This window comes from Pelodiscus sinensis, chromosome 1, assembly GCF_052426305.1.
Source record: "Pelodiscus sinensis isolate ZL-2025 chromosome 1, ASM5242630v1, whole genome shotgun sequence".
In the NCBI taxonomy this organism is placed as follows: Eukaryota; Metazoa; Chordata; order Testudines; family Trionychidae; genus Pelodiscus; species Pelodiscus sinensis.
In genome coordinates, this window is record NC_143052.1 from 21,883,293 (window position 1) to 21,900,181 (window position 16,889).

Consider the following 16,889-nt stretch of genomic DNA (forward strand, 5'->3'; position numbering starts at 1 on the left):
AGGGCGGGAGGATCTAGGGGGTGGAGGTGGACATTGTCCTAGCCACAACGGGTCCCCTGTGCAGCCGAGGTGGCTGGCAAGGCCAGACGTGGCCTACCAGTAACAACATTCCCATCCCTTGTTGTATGGACTTGTGTGTGAATTGCTAACACTGATCGGTTTTTCTCTCTTCTTCTCCACAGCTGGACCTGCTGCTGATGTCTGCTGAGCAACTCCTGTGCCACCACCCACCTGGTCCCACAGCACCCACAGGCATTGGGGGACCTGCAATGACCTCCTGAGGAGGCATGTGGAGGCATTGGAGACAATTGAGGGGACCATGGCCAAAATGCAAGAGACCATGGCTGAAAGAGCGAGGGAGGAGGCTCGGTGGCATACTCGCCTGCTGCAGGACTTACTCCCAGAGTGGAGCACAATGTGTGCCACAGTCCGGGAGTCCCTGGCTGTGCCAGGTCCTCTCCCCCTGGGGACTCCTCCTGCCCATCCAGCTCCAGCTCCCTCTGACCCCCCATCCTCCTCCTCAGTCCCCTCTGACCCCCCTTCTTCTCCCTCAGCCCCTGCCACCCCTTCCTCTCCCTCAGCCCCTGCCACCCCTCCAGCCCTGCCCCTCCCCCCCTGCTAGAGCAGAGTCATTGTCAGCCCCAACTCGAGCCCGAGGATGGCAGGGTCCACGGACAAGGGGTGGCAAAGCCTTGCGGCCCAGGCGAGGCCACCATTATCCTTAAGTTGTCTGCCCTCCCTTCCTCCCTTCCTCCCTCCCTCCCTCCATGTTGGAAATCCCCCCTCCCTCCCTCCCTCCCTCCCTCCAGGTTGAAATCCCCCCTCCTACCACAGTTATAAACACAAGTTAATAGTTAAAAAAAGTTTATTTTTCACAGTTGTTAAACAATTCTATTTTTTATAACAGATCTAAATTCTAACGTTACTCCTTTATAAACATATTTTTCAAGTTTAACATGGTGTGTGCGCCTTAACTGTTCAGAGGCTGATGCAAGGATGGATTGTGGGAGGGAAGGTTTTGGGATGTGGGGGGAAGGCCCACAGACCCCATTGGGGATACCTTGGGGAGTTATAGGGCTCCAGCTGAGAAGCGTTCATGCAGAGCCTCCCGGATGCGAACCCCCACCTGATGGGCTTGGCGAATGGCAGCTGTCCGAGGCTGCGCAAACCATGTCCCCTCCACTTCAGCCATTGGCCCGCAACCTGGGAGGAAGGCCTCCCCTTTGCTCTCCACCAGGTTGTGGAGGATGCAACATGCTGCCACCACCTCTGGGATATTGTATTCCCCCATGTCAAGGCGAGTTAGCAGACACCTAAACCTTCCCTTCAACCGGCCAAATGCGCATTCCACCTGTAAACGGGCACGTGTCAGGTGCGCATTAAACACTTCCTTGCTCGGGGTCAGATGCCCTGTGTATGGCTTCATAAGCCAGGGCATGAGGGGGTACGCCACATCAGCCACAATGCAGACCGGCATCTCTACGTCCCCGATAGCAGAGGTTCGCTGGGGGAAGAAGGTTCCTGTCTGCAGCCTTTCGTAGAGGTGTGAATTGCGGAAGATCCGAGCATCATGTGCCCGGCCCGACCAACCCACACATAGGTCCGTAAATAGTCCACGGTGGTCAACCAGGGCCTGCAGCACAATGGAAAAGTACCCTTTTCTGTTGATATACCGGGCGGCTTGATGGGGTGGTGCACAGATGGGAATGTGCGTTCCATCGAGCGCTCCTCCGCAGTTTGGGAATCCCAGCCCTGCAAAACCAGCTATGATCGTGTCTAGGTCTCCGAGGCGGACAATCCGATTCAGTAGCTGTGAGTTGATGGCCCTCACCACCTGCAAAAATAGACACATACAAACACACACAGATTATGAAGTCAGAGGGGTTGCCCAAGTCCTTTGGCGACCATCCGCACCCCCAAGAACCCAGAACCCCCCCCCCCAGTGATTGCTCCCATGGTGTAAGACACAGGAGCCCTCCACCACCTCCCCTCCATTGCCCCCCACCCACCCTTTTTCGGTTACAGTCCCCTTACGGACTGCCCTCCCCCCATCTCCAAGGGACTTACCTCCATCAACACAGCACCTACAGTAGATCTCCCCACACCAAACTGCTGTCCCACTGACCGGTAGCTATCAGGAGTGGCCAGCTTCCAGAGGGCAATAGCTACCCTCTTCTTCAGCGGGATGGCAGGGCGCATGTGGGTGTCCTGTCGTTGCAGGGTGGGGGCAAGCCAGTTGCAAAGCTCCAGGAAGGTGGACTTCCGCATCCTGAAGTTTTGGAGCCAAGCCTGATCATCCCACTGCTCCATTACGAGCCGGTCCCACCAGTCCGTACTTGTTTCCATCCTCCAACATTGCCTGTCCGGGAAAAAGTTCGGAGGCAGGAACAGTGCTGCTGCATCCTGAAGGAGGGGCTCCAGTATGGGCTCAGGTTCTGGACCAGGCATTAACAGCATGATAGTCTCATGCAGTTGCAGCAGCATTTGAAGCACCGTGGAGTGGGGCCAGCGCCTGGCCAGGGGAAGCTCTCGCTCCATGGTAAACAAAGGTTAGGAAAAACCTTCAAAAAAAAAACCCCACACTGCTGTGCTGTGCCAGGAAGCAGGGCACTCCAAACAGGCACGGCAGAACCTTTGCTATCCCTCTAGGCAGCTGCAGCAGCAGAGCAATTGATAGTTGGCGGGGGGTTGGCCTTTTTAGCATGCGTCTCTGCAAAGTGCAGGCAGCAGAACAAGGAAGTACATGCTACCCCTGTGACCTGGCAAAGCAGTTCCGGGCACTGTCTTCTGTCGACAGAGCACCCTGCAGTCTGGACGCTCTCTGTCGACAAAGCAAATAGTTTTGTCTATGGCTTGATGTAGTCTAGACGCGCTTTGTCGACAAAAGTTTTGTCGACAGAATCTTTCGACAAAACTTCTGTCGACAAAACCCTGTAGTCTAGACGTACCCTAACACCAGCACAACTTCAAACAGGTACAAGCAATAATGCACTGCTGTGATATTAGAACAAACTGCTAGGTATATTAATACAACAATTTTCTACACTATTTTAAAGTCTGGTGACATTATTTCATCTTATTTTAACCATTCCATTCTATATATCAAATTACAAGCAGCGACATTAGGAAATTGAATCTGATTAATCATAAATATGGGATTGATGGTTAAGATAAAAGCCTTTATTGGCAATAGGACAGTAACTTGGATTAAAGTGAGTAAATTTAATAGCAATATAATTTAAAAGCAGGTGATTGCTCAGGATAAAATTCACCCCCACAGGATCCAGGAAATAGCCTTTGTTACATTTGAGTCCATAGGGGAGGGACTTTCACCATTACACCAAGGAAATAGCTGCAGGATACAGTACACTAATAATTACATAGTATCTAATATATGCTGAATTTGAACATTGTCTGTAGAGGTCCACAATATATTTGTTGTACCAAGCAGGACCAGATGTAGAAAATTACTACATGATCAAAAATGAAAACAATTTTGTTTCCAAAGAAGTCTGAAAAAATCTACAGTACAGATTATACAAATTATACAGATTATAAAATCCAGCTGTAATCTGGCTCCAAAACTAAGCGCATGAAGAGAGCTCCCTAAAACATAGTCTTTGACAACCTCAATAAATACAGATTGTTTTCCACATGAATATATTAACTTCTCAAAAGTGACCAGAAGAAGTGACCAGCAACTGAAAATACCATCAGTATAACTTCTGCCTTGTCTTTTTCTGACCTTGCAAAATATTTCCTAATTTTAATTATAATATATATAGTATTCATAGTACTTATCTGTCCAGAAGAAGCCCACATCACTTGGGAAGACTTATTTTCAAGCATGGGTCCTTAAATAGACTGTCAATTGTCATATTTCAAAAGCAACAAGTAGTCCTCTTGCATCTTAGAAACTAACAAAAATATATAGAATTCAAAAGTAAAACCCACTTCATCAAATGAGTCAGGATTTTCCCAATTGTCAATGGGAAAATCAAATTTCTTGACTTTGTTGCTGTATCACAGCTTTGGCCTTCCTCTGTGTCACAGGGTATGTCTACACTACAGCGCTATTTCGAATTAACTTATTTCGAATTAGTTAATTTGAAATAAGCTAATTTGAAATAACGCATCTAGACACAAAAACTAATTTGAAATAGCGTTTTGCTAATTCAAATTACTGTGTCCACAGTGATTGGATGCTGGATCGCATTTAAGGGCAACTGAAACCAGTTCCAGCAGGGCATCAGGTCAATCGTTGCTTTGTGTGGCTGCTGTCTGAGGCTATGTGAGTCTTGTGCTTAAAGGGACCCCCCTGGACAGCTGGTTCTCAGCTTTTCCGCTTGCTTGCCTACCTCACCGAGGGACAGCAAAGCGTTTTCCTCTCTGCCTGTCTGTTTCAGTCGTTCTCATTGGGGACACTGCAGTAGTTGTCACCATGTAGCCAGAGCTGCCCCTGGGCATTCTGGTGCAGTTTTTGGATTTGTTGCTGCAAGCCTGGCAGCAATGGCTGGAGGCTGCCTGGCACCCCAGTGATTCTCCATTTTGTGTGTCTCTCTGCAGGTGGTCAAGGCCATCAAAAGGCTGCTGCTCCGCAGGGTTGTCTGCCTCGCCAACCTGGACGCACTCATCCAGGGGTTCGGTGCCTTCGGCTTCCCCAACTGCGGGGGGGCGATCGATGGGACGCACATCCCCATCCATGGCCCGGAACACCAGGCCTCCCTGTATATCAATAGAAAGGGCTACTTCTCAGTGATCCTGCAGGCCGTGTCTGATGACCTGGGCCAGTTCACGGATATCAGTGTGGGCTGGTCTGGCAAGGCACACGACGCACAGGTGTTCCGCAACTCCTCCATGTGCCAGAGGCTGCATGCCGGGACCTTCTTCCCCGACCACCACATCAGGGTTGGGGAGGTGGACATGCCCGTGTGCCTGCTGGGGGATGTGGCCTACCGACTACAGCCATGGCTGATGAAGCCGTACATGGGGCACCTCAACCCCACCCGGCAAGTCTTCAATGCAACGCTCACCAGGGCCCGCATTGTGGTGGAGGGGGCCTTCAGATGCCTCCTCACCCGCCTCGACCTCGCTGAGCACAATATTCTTCCCGTGGTGGCAGCATGTTGTGTGCTGCACAATTATGTGAGAGGAAGGGGGAAGCTTTCCTGCCAGCCTGGATGGCTGAGGTGGAACACTTGGCTGGCCTGTACGCGCAGCCCCACACCGACACCATCCAGGAGGCCCAGCGGGGGGCTGTCTGGATCCAGGAAGCCCTACGGGAGAGCTTCCAGGGGGAGGAGGACTGAACTCTCCCTGGCATGCCCCATTGGGGCCTTCTTCCACCCTCACCTCCTTCGGTTTCAGTTTAGAAATGGCGCTTGTTTGAAACAGCACCGTGATGCAATTATGCAAATGAAGCATGGGATATTTAAGTCCCCAATTCATCTGCACTTTTTATGTGTCTCATTTACATCCCTCTTCTGACAGAGGGGTGTAGTTCAGACGCACCCAAAGAGCTCATTTTTGGTGATTCATGGGCCCCAAATAACTTCAAGGATTTTCTAAGATAGGAGAGGTGGAAACTAATCCACATTAACAACGCTATATAAACAGATTTTATAAATGAAGTAACGAATGATCTCTCCAAATGAATCAGTGGGTATGTGAGCAGGATGGGAAATTACCCACAAAGAATTACCCAAACAGTTTCAAATTGCATAAACCAAAATTTGATCAGAACCCAGGGTTTACATGCCACCTGATGGCAAACATTGCTTCAGAATTTCCAGTGAGCACAAGAGGGCATGACTTCACTTTTATGACTTGTATACAATAAATCATGGCTGAGTACCATGATGGGACACTGATTCAGGAGTGACTCAAAGGGGAAAAACAACTGATTTTACCACTTAGACCACTTCCTCTAACATGTAGGCCTCGTATGCAAATAATGACCTGTCTAATACCTGTTAATTATAGGAGAGTTTCTGAGCTGTCTGCACTGGCTTGTAGAATCTTAGTTTCTTGACAGCCTTATAAATGTACAATATGCGCTCCCCCAATGTAGCAGCACTAAAGCCAGCCCACTCAGTTCATTACAAAATAATACAAACAGAAGAGATCCTGCTCTAGAAAGACAAAACCATTTGTATATACTTACTCACAGCACTCTGACCAAAGTTTGTCACTGATGTAGTACTGGGGACTGTTGGTTCACTGCAATTTCTCTTATAGTGCAGAACAATTTCCCCAAAACTACAACTATTAGGAACTTCAGAACATGCACTATTGTTGCTTTACAAGAGGTAATGAGATAAAGATAAAAGAAAGATGATACCTTTTTTTGTATATGGAAACAGGTCTACAAATGCTGCCATACTGGTTTAATAGCTTCTGCTCTACATAAAAACATACTTCTTATAATTATACCTCGATATAATTATGACATATTGCTATAAATTATTATAGTCTCCCCTGTTGAATCCTCTGACTTCTTTTCAGTAGCTCTCTCCAACGCGCACTGTTAACTCCTTCTCCCTCTCTCTCGTCGTACAGTCATATGTCGTACAGTCAGGATTATTTTCCGTCAGGGTTCCTGGATCTGACCTGATGGGTTCCTGACAGGTTCTCTACACTGTCAATGATGATAAACTTTCGGCTGTGTGTGTGTGTATGCTCCCCTGTCTAATGCATTAACCCTGTGTACTTGAGTCAACATGAAAGACTCCCAGAAAGCCCTCAGAGACCACAAATCAGGTAAGGATTGAAATCACCCAAACAGGTTTATTGCCAAATGATATAAATGAATAGTTGTCGGCAGACAGACTCGCCACGGTGCCACTGCACCTGATGTAAGCCATGAAAATGTGCTAACACCCATTAATGCCATAGCACCCCCCCCCCAAGGTCAGCTAGTGAGCACCCTTTGCAGTGCACTTTTATAAGCATGTACAAACAAATTACATCACTTCTGACGTACCAGGTTGCCACCATCTGCTACCTGGTTACCACCCCTCACCATGCAGAAGGGGGGCTTCCTTTCTGTCCTTCATGCTGTCAACTTCAACCTGGTCCTGACCCTAGATCGGGATGTATATTATTTATGGGGAGGCGGTTGGTACCAAGACATTTCGTATTGAGATGTTCTGCTTCTCTCCTCTGCCTCATAGCCTATACTTGATCCTTGTCCTTGATGCTTCCTTATGTTCTTTCATGCTTGACCTAACTTACACCATCATATAATTATCAATAGGGACTCTTTCCTGGCTGCCGTGTTACTGAACCAAAGTCTTGCTCACGAGATTCCAGGCCTGTTGCTGTTTTTATGTTACAGGCTTTTATTCAGGCCTACTCACTCCATGTTATTGACCATCAATTTACTACAGCACAAAAGTGAACAACATTCTAGAATGTATTAGCAGGAGTGTTGTAAGGAAGACATAAGAAATAATTATTATATCCCAGGATACTCAAGGAGCTGATAGAGGAGGTTTCTGAGCCTTTAGCTATGATCTTTGAAAAATCATGGCAGACAGGGGAGATTCCAGAAGACTGGAAAAGGGCAAATATTGTGCCCATCTATAAAAAGGGGAATAAGAACAACCCAGGAAACTACAGACCGGTCAGTTTAATGTCTGTCCCAGGGAAGATAATGGAGCAGGTAATTAAGGAAATCGTATGCAAACACTTGGAAGGTAATAAAGTGATAGGGAATAGCCAGCATGGGTTTGTGAAGAACAAGTCATGCCAAACTAATCTGATAGCTTTCTTTGATAAGATAACGAGCCTTGTGGATAAGGGAGAAGCAGTGGATGTCATATACCTAGATTTAGTAAGGCATTTGATACGGTCTCGCATGATATTCTTATTGATAAACTAGGCAAATATAACTTAGATAGGGCCACGATAAGGTGGGTGCATAATTGGCTGGATAACCGTAGTCAGAGAGTTGTTGTTAACGGTTCTAAATCCTGCTGGAAAGGGATAACAAGTGGAGTTCCTCAAGGATCTGTTTTGGGACCCGTACTGTTCAATATCTTCATCAATGATGTAGATATTGGGATAGAGAGTACGCTTGCTAAGTTTGCAGATGATAACCAAACTGGGTGGGGTTGCAACTTCTCTGGAGGATAGGGACATAATTCAAAATGACCTTAGCAAGTTAGAGAAATGGTCAGAGGTAAACAGGATGAGGTTTAATAAAGAGAAATGCAAAGTGCTCCACTTAGGAAGGAACAATCAGTTCCATACATACAAGATGGGAAGCGACTGTCTAGGAAGGAGCATGGCGGAAAGGGATCTAGGGGTCATAGTGGACCACAAGTTGAATATGAGTCAACAGTGTGATGCTGTTGCAAAAAAAGCAAATATGATTCTAGGTTTTCTCTTCAGGTGTGTTGTAAGCAAAACTCGTGAAGTCATTCTGCCGCTCTACTCTGCACTCGTTAGGCCTCAGCTGGAGTACTGTGTCCAGTTCTGGGCGCCACATTTCAAGAAAGATGTGGAGAAATTGGAAAGGGTACAGAGAAGAGCGACAAGAATGATTAAAGGTCTAGAGAACATGACCTATGAAGCCAGGCTTCATGAACTGGGCTTGTTTAGTTTGGAAAAAAGAAGATTAAGGGGGGACATGATAGCGGTTTTCAAATATCTAAAAGGGTGTCTCAAGGAGGAAGGAGAAAATTTGTTCCTCTTGGTTTCTGAGGACAGGACAAGGAGTAATGGGCTTAAAGTGCAGCAGGGGAGGTTTAGATTGGACATTAGGAAAAAATTCCTAACTGTCAGGGTGGTCAAATATTGGAATAAATTGCCAAGGGAGGTGGTGGAATCTCCCTCTCTGGAGATATTTAAGAACAGGTTAGATAGACATCTGTCAGGGATGGTGTAGACGGAGCTTGGTCCTGCCTTGAGGGTGGAGGGCTGGACTCGATGACCTCTTGAGGTCTCTCCCAGTCCTATTATTCTATGATTCTATGATTCTGCTTTACTGTGCACTGATTAGGCCTCAGCTGGAGTACCGTGTCCAGTTCTAGGTGTTACATCGCATGAAAAATGTGGACATATGGAAAAAGTCCAGAGACGAGCAACAAAAATTATTAAAAGTCTAGAAAACATGTTTTTTAAGGGAAGATTTACAAAATTGGGATTTTTTAGTCTGAAAAAGAGAAGACTGAAAGGAGACATGATAACAGCTTTTACGTACAGAAAAAGTTGTTACAAGGTGGAGAGAAAAGAATTGTTCTTCTTAACCACTGAGGATAGGACAGGAAGCCATGGGCTAAACTTCTAGCAATATAGATTTTGGTTTGAAAAGTTTCCTAACTGTGGGTGGTTGATCATGGGAATAAATCGTCTTTATGGCCATTGTGTAATCTCCATAATTGGAGATTTTTAAGAGCAGGATAGGCAAACACTTTCCAGGAATATACTACATATTAGTTAGTTCTGCTATGAGCACAGGGGTCAGGACTAGATGACCTCTCAAGTTCTATGATTCCTTAATTCTAAGTTATAAAAAGTAAGAGGGATATGTAGCCTTTTCATGAAAGAATATAGGTTTATTTTTAGGGGGCTGAGAGGAGTTGCTAAAAAACAATTTCTAATATTTTTTCTTCTGAAGAATTTTACCTGTTGCTTCTAGATTATAATCTGGCTGAAACCTAGGAGAGTGTTTTCAAAGTTGTTAAACTACTTATTTTGTTTTAAAATTGCATTTTCCAACTATTGAAGGAAGGTTACCTTCATGGTCCTTAAAAATGTAACAGCTACATTTAGCCCAGATATGACTGAAGTAATATTTGTGTGGATAGTTAACAAGCCGCAAGGGATGCAGTACATGAGCAAAAGCATAACCCTCACAACAAGCCCATGTTTTCATACAGTGTGCTGGCTGTTGTAAGGTCATAGTCAGTGAAGCTGTGGTTACTGAAAGAAATTAGTCATGAAAACAGCATAGCCCAGTGGGATTTACAATACATGAATCAATTCAATTTTGTTTATTTAAAGGGAGCTGGCTTGAATGTATCCTAGTGGCACAGACCCATGTTAGGGAGGGTTTCTGAAAAATACATCATATTAATTAATAATAATCATAGGAGGAATTGAACACAGCCTTATTAATAAGAACAGTATTTATAAATTCAGTGAAAAGTTTTAATCTCAGATCTACCTAGCCAATTGCAATAGTCATATTATACCTTTTTGCATGTGCACATGTCTAAGAGAAATCACAGAAGTAACACACATTGAGAAAGAGCAGAATATCAGAACCGAATTACACATTACAGATTAGAGAACATTTTCCTTAAAACAAGAGCATCAGAGAACTTGTAACCTCCCAACTTTAGCTTGTGTGTATGTCTGCGAGTGTCTGTGTAACGCCATTAATAGCTTAAACTCATAAGTTTAACATGAACATAAAGCTAATGGCCACTGGCACTAAAATATGTTAGATGGGTTTAAAACATATACATAATGTCATATTATATGTCTGCATTTTGTAAATAAATGCTTAGGCACTTTGCTCCTTTCTCTTTTTTTTCTTTTATTAGCTGTGTAACGCTGATAGGTAGAATTGAACCTGGGATCTTAGGAGCTTAATGCATGAGCCTCTACCACATGAGCTAAAACCCAGCTGTCTCAGGCTATGTTTCCACTTAGCAGACGATTGATGTTGTGGTCATCGATCTTCCAGAGTTTGATTTAGTGGGTCTAGTAAAGACCTGCTAAATTGAATGCTGAGGGTACCCCCTTTGGTGCCAGTACTCCTACTCCTCACAAGACGGACGGGAAGTCATTAGGAGCATTTCTCCTGTCGACCTCTCACTGTGAGGCTGCCCCAGAAAAATCCATGCAAGGTACGTAGAATCCAGCTATGTAATTCATGTAGCAGGAGTTGTATATCTTGGCGCAGAAGTCCAGGAGCCGACCTTGTCCGTGAATACAGAGGCAAAGAAAGCATTGAGCTTTCCCCAGTCATCTGTCATTAGGTTACCTCCTTCACCCATTAGGGGCCACACACCCTCTCTGATCACCTTCTTCTTGTTAACATGCCTATAGAAACCTTGTTATCCTTCACATCCTTAGCCAGTCGCAATTCCATTTGCACTTTCACCTTCCTGATAACCCCCCGGCATTCTCGAGCTATACCTTTAAACTCCTCCCTGGTCATTTGTACAAGTTTCCACTCATTGTAAGCTTCCTTTTCGTGCTTAAGTTGACCAAGGATTTCCCCTGTAAGCCAGTCCGGTCTCCTACCATGTTTGCCTCTCTTGCTTGCTATGGTTTCTTTCTGTGCCTTCAATAAGGCTTCTTTAAAATACTGCCAGCTGTCCTGGACTCCTTTCCCCTTCATGTTAACATCCCAGGGGATTCTGCCCATCAGATCTCAGAGGGAGTCAAAATCTGCTTTTTTGAAGTCCAAGGTGTGTATTTTACTACTCTCTTTTCTTCCTTTGGTCAGGATCCTGAAATCTACCATCTCATGATCACTGCTTCCCAGGTTGTTACCCACCTCCACTTCCCCTCTTAGTTCCTCCCTGTTTGTGAGCAGAAGATCAAGCTGCGCACGGCCCCTGGTCGGATCCTTCAGCACCTTTGTCAAGAAGTTATCCCCAACATTGTCCAAAAACTTCCTGGATTGCCTGTGTACTGCCGTAATTCCTGGTTGACAAGGTCAATTGTTCAAAAAGCAACAAATACCCATCCTCTGACAACCAGTATACGTTACATGCCTGAAGTTGGGCATCCAAAAAGCAATCACTTATGAAAACTTTGTAATTTTTATTAAAGATGGTCTATTAACATTTGGAGGGAAGCAAGCAAGCAAACAAATAAATATGCACAGCTTTCAGTGTGATACTGGAAGAAGATACTGTAATAATTATTAAGAACTGATTATATGACTAAGAATGAAGTATAGTCCACTGACTAGACACACCATCACCAATGAGTGTGAGCACTTTCAGGGCAGTAACAGTGAGGATGGAAATGACTATAACAGGATTGCAAGATAGGATAAATACCCAGAAATGTCATCTTATTTATGAAACATATTTCTGAAAAGATTACATGGCGAACCACTTTAAGGTTTACTTCCTTTAAAAATAATGATTTGGGTACTGGCCCTAATTTCACCAAAGTCAATGGGAGTTTTGGGAAGCAGATCTGGTCCGTGTGAGTAAGTAGAATATAGAAAAGTCACCCACAGAAACAGTTTCAGTTTTGCATGAATGGAAAAGATTCGTGGATTCCAAGGCCAAAAGGAATCACTGTGATCCTCTAGTCTGACCTCCTGAATAATATAAGCCATAGGACTTCTCCCAGCCTCCGCTAGTCCCTGAGCAAGATGGGGTGGGGCTGGCTTCATACTGCTGGAAGAGGCGGTCTTTGGGCAGAAGGGATGTGGCCTCAGGCAGCCAGCCAGCCCTCAGCAGTGCTTATTACGTGGTGCACTTCCCCCAGCCCTCAGAGTCTCATAGAACGTGCAGGGCTCTGGTGGCAATTTAAAGGCTTGGGGCTCTGGCCACCGTCACTCCCTCAGAAGCAGCTTCCAGGAGTCCTGGGCCCCTTTGAATTGCTGGGCCCCAAGGCAACTGCCCTTTTTCCCCTTCTACTCCCATGGGTGGGCCTGTCCCCAGTTCATTTCTGTTTGAAAGACTGGAAAGAAAAGAAGACAGGTATTTTATTATCAAAATGTATATTAAAATAAAATTGCAAAAGAAAATATACAGCGGTTAACACTGATATTATCTTTGGAACAGAAGACTAAATATTAAATTTTCTTGTATCATATAATTCTAGTATGAGAAGTATAAAAAATGAATGTGTTCATGGATTTGTGACATCACAGTTTCCTTCCTTTTCCACCTTTGATCAAACAGCTTTCAGCAAGTTAGGTTTCAGGTGTCCTTGATAATGCTTTTAGATCTTCCAGCACACTCTGATATCATTATCAGAAAGTTTTGTTGACCTATCTGCATGCTATAACAAAGTTAAAGGGGATTGCAAAAATTGTTTCGTTATATCCTCTCAGTGTGGTCTTAGCAGCCATTTTGAGGCAGTTTCTCATCTGCCCTAAATAGTATCTTTTTAAGTTGTGCAAGATTTTATCATCGCTTCTAACTAGGGTGTAAATCAGGCTGTTGTGGAAATAACAAGACAATTTGGTTTATAATGCTATTTGATCATTAGATATCATGTCCCACATTCATGACATTTTACTTAAAACATTAGTTCAAATTGACTTGACTATGAGCACTGTCTCATGAACAAAATTGGCTGGAACATTGTAAGCGAAAGATAACACAAATAGGAAGAGCCGTCAAGCAGCATATTATGCGGATTATTTCTAGTCCTAAGCTTGTTTAACATCTACATAATGATCTAGAAAAATGTGTACATGGCATACTAATTAAATTCACAGTTAATACCAAAGTGTTCTAAAATGAGAAGTTTTGTGACCAACAGTGAGAAAGAAGCTATATTTATAAACATACCTAGAAAAAGTTAAATTATGGACAAGAAAGAAAATGAGATCTAAGCTAGAGAGGTGCAGGATAATATAACTGGAGAAAATAATCAAAAGACAGATGGCTAGGCCCCACTTTTGTAAGGCTATGTCTACACTGCATGCTTATTTAAAAAAAACCCTCATGCTATTTCAAAATAACAGAGTGTGGGTCTACACAGCAAGCCCATTATTTCAAAATAATTTTGAAGTAATGGGCTTCTTACTCCAACTTCTGTAACCCTCATTTCAGGAGGAATAAAGGAAGTCAAAGGAAGAGTGTTCTTCCTTCGACTTCCTGCTGTGTAAGCAGTGCCAAAAGCTGAGTTAAACTACTTCGACTTCAGCTATGCAATTAACATAGCTGAAGTTGTGAATCTTAATTCAACTGTAGCCTGCAGTGTAGATATACCCTAAGAGACTTAAGCATGTGAGTATTCCCATTCAAATCAATGAGAATGTTTGTGCATTTTGAGTTAGCACAAACTTAAATCCCTTGTTGAACTGGAGTCTTAATAGTAAGGATCACTTGAAAGGCATGTTTGCTGAAGATGGCCTCTGAGGGTTAAGTGAACTAGTGTGATCTGGCAGTAATGCAGCTAATGGGGTTTTGGAGATGCAAGTGCATTGCCATAAAGCTAGTCATAGCCTTCCCTAATTTGAGGGAACTAAAAATATAAAGGAATACCTCAATTTTAATTTTTAAAAGAGTAAGTATCTACTCTTTTCTTGCACAGGAATGGAAATTACTGCCAGTGCAAACTCATGTAGACCAATCCTTTTTCTTCAGTGGGAAGCTGAGATGAGACAGGGATAAAGATATTTCTCACCCACACATCTCAACAGAGAATGAGGTAGTTAATTCTGGATAATCATCATCCTATCCCTCCTTAAAATCATTAGGCCAGGTCTATGAGGTGATAATGGAGGAGAGGATTAAGTTATCTTTGAGGTGGGATGGACAGTTGACATGAAATGTGGTGCAGGCCCACCCAAAATTGTTAAAAAAATTACACAGATGTCAAGTCATGGTCCAGGGAAGTGAGTCACTGAGGATACTTTCTGTGGGATTTTTGTGGGAATACTTTTTGTGGGCTTCTTTCTACCAGAAAACTGAACAACTTAAAGGCAATTTTTAGAAGAGCAAGAAAACATATTAGTAGCTGACAAGATTGATTTATAAGAAAAGGCTAAAAGAAGGAAACATATAAAGCTTGGTCAAATGGTAACTAATAGAGATATGATAATGGTCTACAGATGCTTAAAGTACTACGGATGAAGAAAAGTTGTTTATGATAGTCAAAAGTATAGGAGCAGTGGGATGAAATTAAGCAAACAATTTAGGCATACTTTTATGACAAATTCTATTACATTAAGGAATTATTTTCCAAAGAAATATTGGAAACCTCATCACCAGAGTCATTTCTATCAAAACTTGTGCAAAAAATACTTTTGTGGTTTCACTAAAATATGTTTTAGATTGACTTGAAATGGTAATGCTTTGGTTTTCTTGTCAAAATAAAAAACAAAAACAAATTTTGTTTTAATTAAATATTTAGTGGGGTTCAACTCAAACAGAAAAAAAATAATTTAATGACATTTTTATAATCAACAAAGAGAATTTTCAAAAGTAATTCACAATAGTGCCAGAGTAGGAGGTGATGGGGGCATCCCTTATAACCTAAGAGACAGAATGCGCAAATTACTCTATAGCCTGGTGGTTAGGGTACTTTCTTCCAATCACTGCAGGTTGAACCTCTAAAATTTGAGACTCTCTGGTCTGGCAACATCTGTGGCTGGCCAGGTTCAGGGGCTAGGCTGTTAGTAGAAAGCATGGGGCTGTCATGGTGGGGAGCACAGCCACAGCCAGAGCCGGCATAGAGGGAGCATAGCCCTTCCCAGACCAAAGGCAGAGAGGCTGGTGTTTGGGAATGCAGCATGGACTGGAGCCCAGGAGTGCAGCTTGGACTGGCCATGGGAAGCAGGCCTGTGGCAGGGATCAGGGCCACAGCAGGAGGGGAGCCCTGACATCCTCTGGTCCAGCAAACTCTGTCATTCGGGACCACTCAGGTCCCGAAACTACCATACCAAGGAGGTCCCACCTGTATTTAAGCATTTTGTCAAAAACTGAACAGCTTCAACATCATAGATTGAGAAAAGCCTTCCCTAGGATTCCTGATAGCCTGGTACTTAGGGTACTGACCTGCAGTGTGGAAGAGTCAAATGTAAGTCTCTGCTTAGAATGGGGACTTTCATTGGGTCTTCCACACCCAGTCCAAAAAGATACTCTTCTCCTTCCTAGATAGGTGGAATCCACCTCCACTCAGCAGTTGTTCCTCCTAAAACAGCATCCCAGGGTCAAGGTCCTCCTGGCAACATCATCTGCACAGCCAGGCATTCACCTCCAAAATGCATCTGTCAGGGCCTCTACCTTTGACGGGAAGAATTGACCTGTGCCCCATTTCCTCCACCCTTACTCTCAGAGTCATGTTGTCACTTCCAATCTGCTCAGAGTCATACCTCACAATATCATTAGTGCCCATACTGATGAATAGCATGTAAGGCTGCATAGTAATCAGAGGGATGGATGATCCTTGATAACACCTCTATATCATCTTGGATACAGGCTCATAGCAGGCAGCATAGAAGGGAGTCACCAACCTCCACTACCCTACATTTCCTCTTGGGTGTGGTGGCTATAATCCTCCCTACCTGGGGGTCCTGGGCATCTCATCTTCCACCTTTGGGGGGGATTACTAATTCCCCATTGACAGGGCAAAATAACATTTCTTCATCACTATGGCCAATAGGTTCTGGAGTATTTCCGTCCACCAGGAGTAAATTGCAGCCAGTGTCCTCCCTGTCATAATGCTGTATCCTCCTTCCCTGGTGCTGTGGCAGCAGTCATCTCTCACTGGATAGCTCTCTTAGCCTTGGAGGTCTCCATATGAATGTTCTAAGTGAATTCCCCGAGTTCATGGATGCCTCTCAGCCTAGTCAACTCCTATAGGTCTCCCACCTTCTTCTTGAGAGATTCCACCACCAGATATCTTTCACACAGAATGGTTCCCCCTGGCTGATACTTTATATGAAAGGGAAATGTAGGCCACAGTATCTGCACATCCACATCAGGATATGTGTAGACAAAACCACAGCCACGTTCTCTGTCTAGACATAGAGGCCGGTAGAGGAGACAGAAGCAGTGTTGGCACTGGCAATACTGCCTTTTCTAACAAAAGTAATTATATTACATCTCTCTCCCACAAACTGGCTGTTTGTTGTCCCCTGTTTGCTCGCTCCCCTTGGTCGCTTAGCCTCTGGCTTTTAAGCCCTTCTGTCCTAGATGAGACCTATCCCCATGTTAATTATACACAGGGAT